Raw genomic sequence first — 12492 nt, 5'->3', positions numbered from 1 at the left:
GACAGAAAACTGAGGAAACTCTGGCCCTAAAGCCTGGGTCTACTATCCCCAACAAGAAAACCACACAGGTCTCTCTGAAACCGGCGCTCCGAGGCCCAGGCCCGGGATGGGGGGAGAGGAGCTCTTTCCACACCGCTAGCCGTCGGCGGGGAAGGCCCGATTGTCGCCGCGCAGACGCCCTCTCCCCTCCGCCACTTCCCCCTCAAAGGAGCTCGGACCCTCTCGAGCCAAGCCAAATAAGTGGGCAACAGGCGACACTCCCGGGCGAGGTGGTGGCTCGTCTCACACACCCGCCTCAGGCCCCAGCTCGTTCCAGTCAGGCCCCCGGAGCTGCGCTCACTTCCGGTCCGCTCTAGGATTCCAGGTGGTGCAACCAGCTCGGTGGTCGTGGTAAATCCTAGCGGTGAACACGAGGTCACAAGTGCTCTGTAAATTGTACAGAGACTTGACTCCCGAGTTACCCAGTTACCGGTGAAGAGTTTCACTGTGTGAGTAGAGCTAATGAGGGGGCTGCACTGGGTTTTCTTGTCATGGTGATAATCTGTCGCTGCACTAAGACTTAAGCACTCATCGCCGCGTCCTAAAACAAAAGCAGAAGAGCATCTCTGCGCGATTGCCCAGTTAGCGAATTCGTAGGCTCCACCTAGCCTTTTCACGTTAGATGTGGGCCACTGTCTTCTTTCCTAGTAGCCGTAATTTAGACTCGAAAAGAAAATGTAAAATCTAGCACCTTCTTTCCCTTTTATAAATTGGGGGGGGGGGGGGGGCGGGAATCAAGATCCATGTAGTGAGCTTACCCCCTAATGACAGCAGGAGCTATTCCTGCTACTTCTGGCTCTGTGAGGCATGCTGTAAACAATCCTGGAAAACTGGCCCCCAGAAAACTAACAAGTCTGGACGTGTTTTCAGAGTCTAAGAAGTTGCTAGAGTTGGGCGACCAGAACATTCATACCTGGCTAAAGCTCCTTCAGACAATGTGCTCTGACAGGCAAGGTATTCAAAGAATGGATGTACGTGAACAAAGAGAAAACTCTGTTTCAAGAAGAAGAGGCTGAAGCACCGGTGGATTCTGCTGGAGGTCTAAAAGCCCAAGAATTATTGCAAGTGCCAGCCTAATTCCTGTTCCTCTTCCCGACCCAGTCTGCCCCCCATGGCCTTGTGAAGAGCACTCAATAAATAATAGATGCCTGCGGAATATTTGTTGAATTACTGAATGTCTTCCTTTCCCCATTCTTTTTCGTTCGACTTTGATCTCTATTAGTTACTCACATTTTGGCATTTCTGATTCAAGAGACTTTTAAGAATCAGAACGTTTCTTTTGGATATCTCGAAATCAAAACTTCTTACCCTTGAGATCTGTTAATGTCCTGAGTAGGTCGCTAAAGTCTATGAAATTGCATATAGAATTTTGTCCATGTGCCCAAGTCATCAGAACCTCAAAAGAACTGAGATGGGGTTTCTCATTTTCCTAGTCACTATTAACATGTTGCACTTATCTTTTGTGGTTTCTCCCTAAATGTTAATCCTTTGCAGTCAGGGGTTTTGTCTTCTACTCTTTCATTTTCTGCACGCTCTGATCACCACCATACTGAGCACAGTAGGCAGTCAGCATGGAGTAAACACAACTTCTAAGTCCTCTACTGGAGGGCATTAAATTTTTTTGGTACATCTTCCACTTTTAATTACTGAAGTAATTATATCTCACAAAAGGGAACAAGACAAAATCTTAACCTATTTAAAAATGAATTTATAAATTCACAAACTATGACAAAAATTGGGTCATGCTATATGGTACATTTCAGCAAATTGCTGAAGTTTCTGATATTAAAAAATATTACAGTGAGCATCTTTAGATGTATTTTTAAATTTTTAATGTTTTTATATCTGTAGAATGGCTTTAAAAAAAAATGCTGAGTAGATTATTCTTATAGATACTGCCAAATTGCTCCTTGGAGGGGTATTTATCATGTTTCACTAAGGGCGTCAAGACCCCTCTCTAAGGCCCTGGAAGGTGTCGCCCTGTATGAACATATATTTTTGTAAAACTTGTAAAAGTATATTGTAATGGAAATTAGTTAAGACTGCAGCCTCTTTTTCCTAGTTTTCCCTCAGATACATCAAATATGTCTTGGAATAACTGTATCTAATTTTGTGTTGAGAATGTCTATTCTTTCTCTTAAAAAAAAGAGCCTTGTGTTCCTCTTAAGAAACTCGTGTAAGTTTCAAACTTCACAAAACCTGGATCCGCCTCTGCTGGTCTTCTGAAAGTTAATTTATGCTCCCAACCGAAGCGGAAGAGAGAGTGCGCGAATTGTCTCGAATTATACTGTGCCCATTGCCTCTTCCCCAGCAGCAATAAAGCATCCGATTTCATTATCAGCATGGACTCAATGAAACTTGATCTAACTGGTCTGGGTTGAAGCTACTGAAAACCTACTGTGGAGGGAATATTTAACTATAATTGCGGAGGGGGGGATCTTAATCTCTCGGTTGGTCCCATGGTGTAATGGTCAGCACTCTGGACTTTGAATCCAGCAATCCGAGTTCGAATCTCGGTGGGACCTTAGAGGAACATTTTATAGTTCGTACTGGATTCTCCTACTCTCTTCGAACCAAAGTACCGAATACTTCGCCTGGAAGTAACAGATTCTTTAAAATCAAGCTTTCCAAGCGCACAAAGTTCAACAGCAGGGAGGGTGAGTGGAAATGGTGGCTGGTGGCTGTTCCCAGTAATCTCACGAACTTCTCAGGGGCCGGGCGGAACGGCTCCAGCAGCACCAATTCCTTGATGCAAACAGCATCTCAAAATCTCCGAGGTACGAAGGCTTCCTCGCCGCCGCGCGGGCTCCTAAGCCAAAAACCCCGCGGACCAAGGAGCTGAGCCTCCGCCCGGACACACATGCCTGAGGTCACTTCTTATCCCCTCTTCCCTTTCCCATTTCACCCAGACAGTTCACTCCCGTCTCTCTTCTCTCATTCCTTCTTCTCGTTCTCATCATCCACCCCAAATGCAAAGCCGGATGGGAAACTCCTCGAAAACTTGCAGCCGCGGAGAGCGCAGTCCCTGCAGTCCAATCAGAAAAGCTAACCTCCGGACCGGTCGCTGGCCTTACTGCGCCGGGAGCAGGCGTTCCCGATTCATTACAAAACGCCCGCGTTTGAAGAGAGTTAAGTGCACAGAAAGTGTTGCACGCGGTGGAGGGGCCCGGAGAGGAGCGTAAATTCGGGTGAAGGAGGCTGCCGGTGAGTGGAACGCCCTTTGCCTTCGCGGTTCTCCGGATGTCTTCTGTCTTCTGCCACTTGGACCCGCGGGGAATGGAGCGAAGCTCTGATCCAGACCTCTTCGGAAAGTGCCAAACACCCGCATCCGAAGCACCCAGGAAACGGTTCCCCCGAGCAGGGGCTCAGGGACAAGAAATGTCCCCCTGAAAAAGTACTCCGTGTGTAGACCAGAATCAAGTTGGAAACAAAGCTAATCAAACTTGGAAAGTCCGGTTAGCTCTGGGAAGACACTTACTGTGCTGTTAGAGAGAGAAAGGTGGGCATGTGGGAAGAAAGATTTCCTTCAGCTGGGCCGGAACTAAATTAGGAGAAGACAGGTGTTTATGTTCTATAGAAATTAACCTCTTCTATGTCATAAGAGGCAACCCTTAAATCCAGTGATCTATTTTCAGGTTCCATCTTGCTTCAACATTTTAATGTTCTCATATGTTGCAACATACGGCACAGTTGCACTCATTTCCCACGCTAGCAAAATAATGCTCAAAATTCTCCAAACTAGGCTTCAAAGGTAAGTGAACCGAGAACTTCCAGATGTTCAAGCTGGATTTAGAAAAGGCAGAGGAACCAGAGATCAAATTGCCAACACCCGTTGGATCATCGAAAAGCAAGAGAATTCCAGAAAAACATCTACTTCTGCTTCATTGACTACACTAAAGCTCTTTGACTGTGTGGATCACAACAAACAGTGGCAAATTCTTCAAGAGATGGGAATACCAGGCCACCTGACCTGCCTCCTGAGAAATCTGTATGCAGGTCAAGAAGCAACAGTTAGAACTGGACATGGAAAAATAGACTGGTTCCAAATAGGGAAAGGAGTATGTCAAGGCTGTATATTGTCACCCTGCTTATTTAACCTCTATGCAGAGTACATAATAAGAAATGCTGGGCTGGATGAAGCCTGAGCTGGAATCAAGTTTGCCAGGAGAAGTATCCATAACCTCAGATATGCAGATGACACCACCCTTACAGCAGAAAGAGAAGAGGAACTAAAGAGCCTCTTGATAAAGGTGAAAGAGGAGAGTGGAAAAGTTGGCTTAAAACTGAACATTCAGAAAACTAAGATCATGGCATCTGGTTCCATCACTTCATGACAAATAGATGGGGAAACAGTGGAAACAATGACAGACTTTACTTTCAGCAGCAAAATCACTGCTGATAGTGACTGCAGCCATGAAATTAAAAAACACTCCTTGGAAGAAAAACTATGACCAACTTAGACAGCCTATTAAAAAGCAGAGACATTACTTTGCCAACAAAGGCCCATTTAGTCAAAGCTGTGATTTTTCCAGTAGTCATGTATGGATGTGAGAGTTGGACCATAAAGAAGGCTGAGTGCTGAAGAATTGAAGCTTTTGAACTGTGGTATTGGAGAAGACGCTTGAGAGTCCCTTGGACTGCAAGGAGATCAAATCAGTCAATCCTAAAGGAAATCAATCCTGAACATTCATTGGAAGGACTGATGCTGAAGCTGAAACTCCAATACTTTGGCCACCTGATGCAAAGATCTGACTCATTAGAAAAGGCCCTAATGCTGGGAAAGATTGAAGGCATGAGGAGAAGGACAAGGACCGAGGACAAGATGGTTGGACGGCATCACCAACTCAATGCACATGAGTTTGAGCAAGCTCCAGGAGATGGTGAAGGACAGAGAATTCCAGCATGCTGCAGTATACAGGGTTGCAAAGAGTCAGACATGACTGAGTACCTGAACAACAATATGTAACAAAAAAATTAAATCAAGTCCTACTCTCACCAATCACAATAACTCACTGAACTATAAATATTTCATTGTCTCATTATGAATTACTGTTGGTTATGCAAGATTCTGTAACAAATTAAGGTTACTAAGTTTATGAAAACAGATTCTTTGGTTTCCCACTATGGACACTTGACTGTACCTCCATTTATATGATCTGTGATGATGCTAATTATAGGGGGAAATAACATTTCTGCTTGGAGTGGTGCCTTAGCAGGCATGCTTCTGTTTTCTTTCCACCTTGCTGATGCTAATATGATCAAAAGTACCCCCCTAAAATATTCTCTCTCTTCTGAATTGGCCTGATAGCCTTCCCCATGTAGGAAGTTTCTAACTGCAGCCCCTCCAACCTCTTGCATTTCTAGCCTGTGATTCTCAGACATCTGCAGCAGTGACATAGTAACCCAAATAGACACCTTCCAGGAAATGACATAACAAAAGGGAGAACTACTTCATCTCAAATACTGACAGAGAATTTAATGATGTAATCATTATGGTCATATCTAGCATCAAGGACCCATTTGTTGTAGCTCAAATTCAGTAACTCACATGTTATTCAAAGTCTGTAAATTACAAGTAATGAAAAATACCTGGCTGGAGCAGATAAGTGTGCTCAAGTGACCCAGGACTCGAGAGAAAGCCAAGTAACAGCTGCTATAGGGAGGCAGAATCAGTAACAGATACACGAGAGACTGGGAGAACATATGGATACTTCTGCGGGAATCTTACCTGCTGTTGGTCTCCCATCCCTTCAGGAAGCTGAAGGAATCCCCGTGGATATTAACAAGAACTCCCTACTTGACCAAAATTGTGTCAAGCTTCTCTGAGTCCTCTTACAAACCATCCTTGGCCTTCCCAGCATTTGGGCAAGAATATTGCTTAGCCAGTTTATCTGGAATCCCCCTCAGCATCCTTGATATCCAATCAAGCTCCCCTTCTTCACTCTTGATATTTAATCAAATTCTTTTTAGTAATTTTCCACCTAATGACTCCTTACTCTGTCCCTTTAGCTATAAATCCTCAGTTGCCTGTCTTGTATTCTAGATTGAGTTCAATCTTCCCTACTGCAGCAGTCTTAAATAAAATCTTCCTTGCCCATCTTCCTTCCTTCCTTAACTCCATCTAGTGCAATTTTTCTTTGATAGTTGCCTCAAAGAACTTATAGACATATCCTAGGAAAATTGCTTTTTCAGAAAAAAGATTTAATTCCGAATTTGAGGATACAATCAATGTAGAGAATCTGTCCAATGTAGAGGACAGAATGGATTAAAGATAGCCAATTTCCTGAGGATATGAAACAAAATTTTTAATTTTTCCAAGATATGAGAATGTGACTGGGAACACTGATGGCAGGAGCAGCTTTCCTCAGCTGAATATTTACAGAAATAAAGAGAATTTTGGCTGAGTGAATGTAATACATATATACCTGAACCAGATGCGAGGCTTTAAGATCAACATGAGAAACATCTGGACACTTTATTAAATTACAGATTCCAGAGCACATTCCCTGACATCATAATTTAATAGTTCGAGGGAAGCCCAGAATTATTCATTCGCTACACACACTTGAAGCAGCCTAGAAATCATACTTCAAATTGTTCTCACCTTAAAAAAAAATCAAAATTCAAATTAAAGCCAAGAATATTCTATTTTTATAAATGTAACAAATATTTTGTTGTAATGAGAGAAATGAAAATTAAATTACACTGCAACATCACTTCCACTTACTGAAATGACAGAGAAGCCAAAGTTGGCAACATAGCATATTGGGGAGGGTGAGGGGAGCAAGGACCTCAGATATTACTGTCTGGGAGTGTAGATTAATAAAATTCCTTTAAAGGGCAATTTGAAAGTGTGTGTAAATATATGCTAGGGCATAGCAAATGCCTTTTTTAAAATTTAACCTTACAGTGTTACAAATACACACATTCAATTTTACATATATATAAGAATAATATAAATATCTATATATAATTATACATTATTATATATAAATGTACAAATTTATTCATTTTAGCAAAGCTTATAAAAACAAAAGATGGGGATGGGGAACCTAAATGTCCAATAGAGGTCTGGTTAAGTAATATACAGTAACCCATATGTTGAAATACCATACATCCTTGGAAAAGAATAAACTGTCACTTTTTGTGATGATATGGAAAACTCTCAAAGATATATTGATTAAGGGAAAGAGGGAAAGCACAGACTAGTGTGCATAGTATGTTATCATTTGTGTTATCTGAGATAAAAAGCTATATTTATTTCATGTGATATATATTCATATATGCTTAATATGATTCTGGAAGAGACAAAATGGCTATTTGTGGGGAATGTAATTAGGTGGTTGGAAAATAAGAATGGATGCAAAATTTTGCTGTATAACTTTACATATATGTATACCTTATATATTTATAAATATTTTAATAATTCTAAGTTAAGCTATATTTCATATATAAAAATTAAATAAAATGATTTTATAAAATAATGTAATATTTTATGTATGTATAAAAATACTTTCCCCCAAAGTTCTGACAAGATGGAAATGGAGATCACAAGAGAAGCTACACAATACTTTCTTCTCTGTTTTGCTAATGGAGGAATCCTTGGAAGGAAATATTCTACTGGATGTATTTTCAGTTTTGTCTCTAAGCAGGTGCATACTCTCTTCATTAAAGCAAGAGATCCTTAGTAATGGTTAAGTAGTCTATTGGGGAGGGAGACAGTTTAAATTAGCAAACTTTGTGAAATATTACAGTACAGCTAAAAATAGGCTGAAAATTTCCTACAAGTACAATATATAATAATTTATTGTGTATACTTCTGTGGATGATTTTAGGCAATGTTTTTCTATATCCCTAGTTAGCTACTCTTCCTCAAAAAAGCCCCTTGAGGAAGTTGCCATTTCAGGTGATGACAAACACCATTCACATGGCATGTGAAAGCTACTTACTAGTTACACAGTTCTCACACAGCAGTTGTTCTGAAGGGACCAAAGAAGTTGAAGGAGAGCCTCACGACGAGGGTGGGATTCGAACCCACGCGTGCAGAGCACAATGGATTAGCAGTCCATCGCCTTAACCACTCGGCCACCTCGTCTAATGATAATAGAGTAAAATCATACCTTCATCACTGCAGTTCTATTCTGGAGCACTGTATCAAATTGCCTTTTTTTTTTTTCTTTCTCTTGGTTTAATCCTTACTCAATTCTAGTGATCAGATTTTTAAGAAACTTTTCACAGCAACCATAAAACTGAAAATGATGCATAGAGTGGTCCAGTTACTTGGCATATACAAAATGACCAGGTAAAACCAGTACACTTCGGGGCTTAAACACCTGGATCCTTGTTGAACACATGAATAAATGAACATAGCCAGGATTTCAACCCTGATTTGTTGTCACGGCTCCAGTCATCTGCCGTGTTCTCTCCCAGAGACCAGGGTCCCTCGACCACTGCACTCTGCAGTCGAAGGGCTGAATTACCTACATCCTGATTAGAACATGTTCCAGAATACCTGTTTTCTGGGAAATACCTAGAAACAATAAAGTTTTCTGTGATTCTTATGTTTGCTTCTGAAATATGCTGGACTGCTAAAAAGTCGCCTTCATTTCTGCCTTGTTACCTTCTCTGGGGCTTGGCACTCATCAATCCGTGACACACAGCAACCAGGGAAAAAGTGAAAAAGTGAAAAGAAAAACGCAAGTGTCCTCCTGGGCCGTTTTGGTTATAGAGTAGGTTGGAGTCAGAGTGAGCGATTGATTCACCGCGACTGCCCAAACATGGAGAAGGGCCAGGAAGAGAAATCCTTGCTCCTGCAGGAGCAAGGATGCCTACCTACTGGTTGTGGTTCTGTCCCACTCACCATGTGGCCTTGGGCAGGCCGCTTCACCAGTTCCATACCCACTCTCTCTGTCTCACCTCCACAATTCTCCTCTTTCCCCCCCGCAGGAGGCAGTTGAACTTGACAACTTCAAATAAACCAAGTATCAAGAAACCGCTTCCACTCATTAGGGTTCAACTGCTTTTCTGTATTTAGTGCAGAATTTTGGAGATAAATTTGAAAAGACTCTCATATGCCAAAATGCTGTAGCTCTTCCTTCTCATGAAATCTCTGCTTTGCATCTTAACTTTGGCAAGAGTTACCCTCTTTTTTCCTTCTCATGTTCCTTTACTGAATTTCATAGAATCTTCCACATACAACATAATCTGAACAAATTCTGTCTTACTACAGGTTTTGGCCCATACGGAGAAAGTAAGTTTCAGTTCCTCCACCTCTCTGCTCTTCTGATACTAAATATTCACCCGCACAGTAGTATTTCTGTTGCTATCTGGTTTCAGGATAACCTCTCCTCTGCTGATCCAGGTGGGCTTTCTGCAATTCTTGCTCTCAAAGTCTCCAGCTCTGACTCATTCTAGGTAAGACTCCCACATCTAGAGCTTTATGACTAATCACCCTAACCTGGTCCCCACGCAAAAGCCAATAAAGAGACAAGGTTGGAGGAAAGGAAAGTTTGCTTTATTTTGGATGCCAGCAAATAATGGAGTACAGTCACCTGCTCAAAGGCCGACTCCTCACCACTCACAACCAGTGGGCAAGAACTTTTATAGACAAAGGGAAGGGGTTATATGCAGAAACAGCACAGTCAACTCTTACAGTCATCTTGGAATTGGTCATCAGTGGTCTGTCTGATCAGCGTCATCTTGATTGTTTTAAGTACAATTGATGTTTAGTTCCAGGGCCAGTTTGTTTCCGTTTCCTTGAGGCCAATTCTTGGAACTCTGGAAGCTTAGGTCATGGCTATAGCCTGGTCATCATGTAGTTAACCTCTCCACCTGTTGGGGGCTTCACTATCTACAAGACAGCTCACAGGATATGGCTCAGAATATTATCTATAGCTCTTGAGAAGGAACTAGGAGTGCAGTTGCTCAGTCTTGTCCGACTCTTTGTGACCCCATGGACTGTAACCTTCCAGGCTCCTCTGTCCATGGAATTCTCCAGGCAAAAATACTGGAGTAGGTTGCCATTCCCTTCTCTCCGGGATCTTCTCGACCCAGGGATTAAGGTCCTTTTTAACGACTAGACAATTATTATTTAGTCTTGTTGAACTCTTTTCCTTTGTTTCTGCTCCCCCCCCCCCCCCCACTTCTCTAAACTTACTGTTTGGCTAAAGATTTTCCACAGACAAAAGGCAGGCAGAAGACATGGGGGACAAAGACTACAGGGTCTTGCTCTGTTTCAAAGATGTATTGCAGCTTACTTTCAAATGGGAGAGAGAGGAAGCAAATGATAAATCAAATGGGGTAAAGTATTAAGTCACTAACTCTGGATAAAAGGTATATAGTTATTTGGGGGGTATTGTATTATTTTTTTTTCAGAATTTTAATTAGTTTGAAATTGTTTCAGAGGGAGAGAGGAGAGAGACTGCGCTGGACGTGCCCGAGAAATCGAAGGCTGTGAACTGGGGCTGGGCTCACTCTTTAAAATATAGGAGACTTTCCCCTTTCCTAAATCATCCGAGGTATTGCTAATTCTTGATAGCTCCCTTATTCCTAAAGGACTGGTGGCGGATAAACAGAAGCCAGTCCTGCCTTGCCTGCTTACCTTTTGTTCTACTCTCGGCCAAGCTCGGCAAAGCAGGAGGACGCCAGGGATTTGCGCGAGGTAAACGTTGCTCCTTTGGATGACCTGGGCGCCTACGTGATGCCAGGCACCCAGGCTCAGTTAGTCCTAAGCGATCCGTCCAGGACATCGTCAGCTCTCTGGGGTGTTCCCTGCCATCACCACGAAACGCAGGGGATTTTTTTTTTTTTTTTTTTTTTTTTTTTGCTTCCAGAAACGCGGATGATTTGAGGGTCTTTGTTCCAAGGCAGGTGGTGCCGGCCGCGGGATCTGGGGCTCAGAAGACGCGGACCCGCTTTGACTCCACCTCTGCTCCCTTCCCAACGACACCTCCTCAGCGGGTACCCCGGATACCCGGGTACCTGCTTCGGTTTCCTGAAGCCTTACAGGTGGAAAGGGCTGGAGGTTGGAGGTTGAAGAGTTAAGAGATAACAAATGGTCTCTTTTCAGCCTCCTTTTAGAATTTCATTCTGTTGTTTTCGTCTGAGGCCGCTGCGAAGTCAATTTCGCAAATGGGCATTTCCTAGGCAATTTACTAAATCTTTGAGAAGCAAAGGAATAATGGTTATAAATCACGAAAGGAATCCAAGGAAAAGTGTTCGCAGCTGGGGGTGTAGCTCAGTGGTAGAGCGCGTGCTTAGCATGTACGAGGTCCCGGGTTCAATCCCCGGCACCTCCACCAGTTTTGAGGGGGATGTATTTGTGATCAAGCCGCTTTTCCTTTCGTCTCACCCTTTAAAACCGGGTATCTTCTTTCATTCAGTTTTCTGTCTGTACTGCCTTTGTGGTATCCAATTTCTGCTCCGAGAGTGCTGCCACCACCAGGAATGTCCAAGCGTTTTTTTAAAGATAATTGGCCTAATTTCTTTGGAGTCCAAGTTGAAAGCAGAAAGAAGATCAACAAGAGACTCTCACTTTCACTCAGTTTCTCCTGAATTCTGAAGCGTTCTTAGAGCAAAAAACATACTGGACGTGGAATAGTAGAAAAATATCACTTATTTCTTCCTAATGAGCATCTGACCACCCCAGGCTTTCTTTCTTTTCTTGAATCACTTGATGTGTAAGCAGTGGTCCTCAGTTATAACCACAGGGTTCTATGCATAGGGAAACAAAGTGTTGTCTGTCATCCTATGTGGTGTCTTCCAAGCCTAAACTGAACGACAGATTGAATGGAGACTGGCTGCTTCAATGAATTCAGACCACTGCCACTTCGCTAAGATTGAGAGTGTGAGAGGTCAAGCATCTAAATATCTCCTGTTGAAAAAATTTCATTCAAAATAAATGACATGGGCTCATTTCAGAAATAAATTTTTCACTTCTACTTTCACAACACAAACAAGTATCCCACTCTGTGTCTTAACCAACCAAATAATCAGAACTGATTTGCTTAGACCAAACCTAGTCTGAAATACTGGCTGAATGTATGAGAGGCAAAAAAAATCAGTTGTCCCTTTTAAACGTGTTAATTTCTAGGAATTAATTTTTATTCTTGAAAATAATTCCATACAATATTTTTTAGTAAGTTTTAATGATCTGTATCACCTATTTAAGTCCTTTCAGGTATATTTGTGGTCAAAGAGATTTAATTGTTTCTTGACAAGGATATCTACCGTCTTTACTATTTTAATGTTGTTATGGAGGTACTAATCAAGGCTTTTAGCATAAAACAGTAATTAGAAGAGTAACAAGTAGATAGAAGGGGATAAAGCTCTCTGTTAGGCTTGTATACCTAAAAACAACTCCTCAAAACAGAAAAGTTACTACAAACAGACAATTTAGTAAAGAACCTGGTTGCAAAATTAATACACACACCAGTGTTCTTAGACCCAGGCTTT

General features: G+C 42.1%; 3 non-coding genes across 3 annotated transcripts; 2 read left to right on the top strand and 1 right to left on the bottom strand.

Moving 5' to 3' along the window:
* Positions 1-2492: 2492 nt before the first annotated feature.
* On the top strand, positions 2493-2564 carry TRNAQ-UUG (transfer RNA glutamine (anticodon UUG)). Its single transcript has one exon. It is a non-coding gene; the product is annotated as a tRNA-Gln (tRNA).
* A 5488-nt stretch (positions 2565-8052) lies between these two features.
* On the bottom strand, positions 8053-8134 carry TRNAS-GCU (transfer RNA serine (anticodon GCU)). The gene has a single exon. It is a non-coding gene; the product is annotated as a tRNA-Ser (tRNA).
* Positions 8135-11264: 3130 nt separating this feature from the next.
* On the top strand, positions 11265-11336 carry TRNAA-AGC (transfer RNA alanine (anticodon AGC)). The gene has a single exon. It is a non-coding gene; the product is annotated as a tRNA-Ala (tRNA).
* Positions 11337-12492: the final 1156 nt, after the last annotated feature.

This window comes from Muntiacus reevesi, chromosome 20 (assembly GCF_963930625.1).
Source record: "Muntiacus reevesi chromosome 20, mMunRee1.1, whole genome shotgun sequence".
In the NCBI taxonomy this organism is placed as follows: domain Eukaryota; kingdom Metazoa; phylum Chordata; class Mammalia; order Artiodactyla; family Cervidae; genus Muntiacus; species Muntiacus reevesi.
The sequence above is the reverse complement of the archived record's forward strand: the minus strand, read 5'-3'. Positions and strand labels throughout refer to the sequence as shown.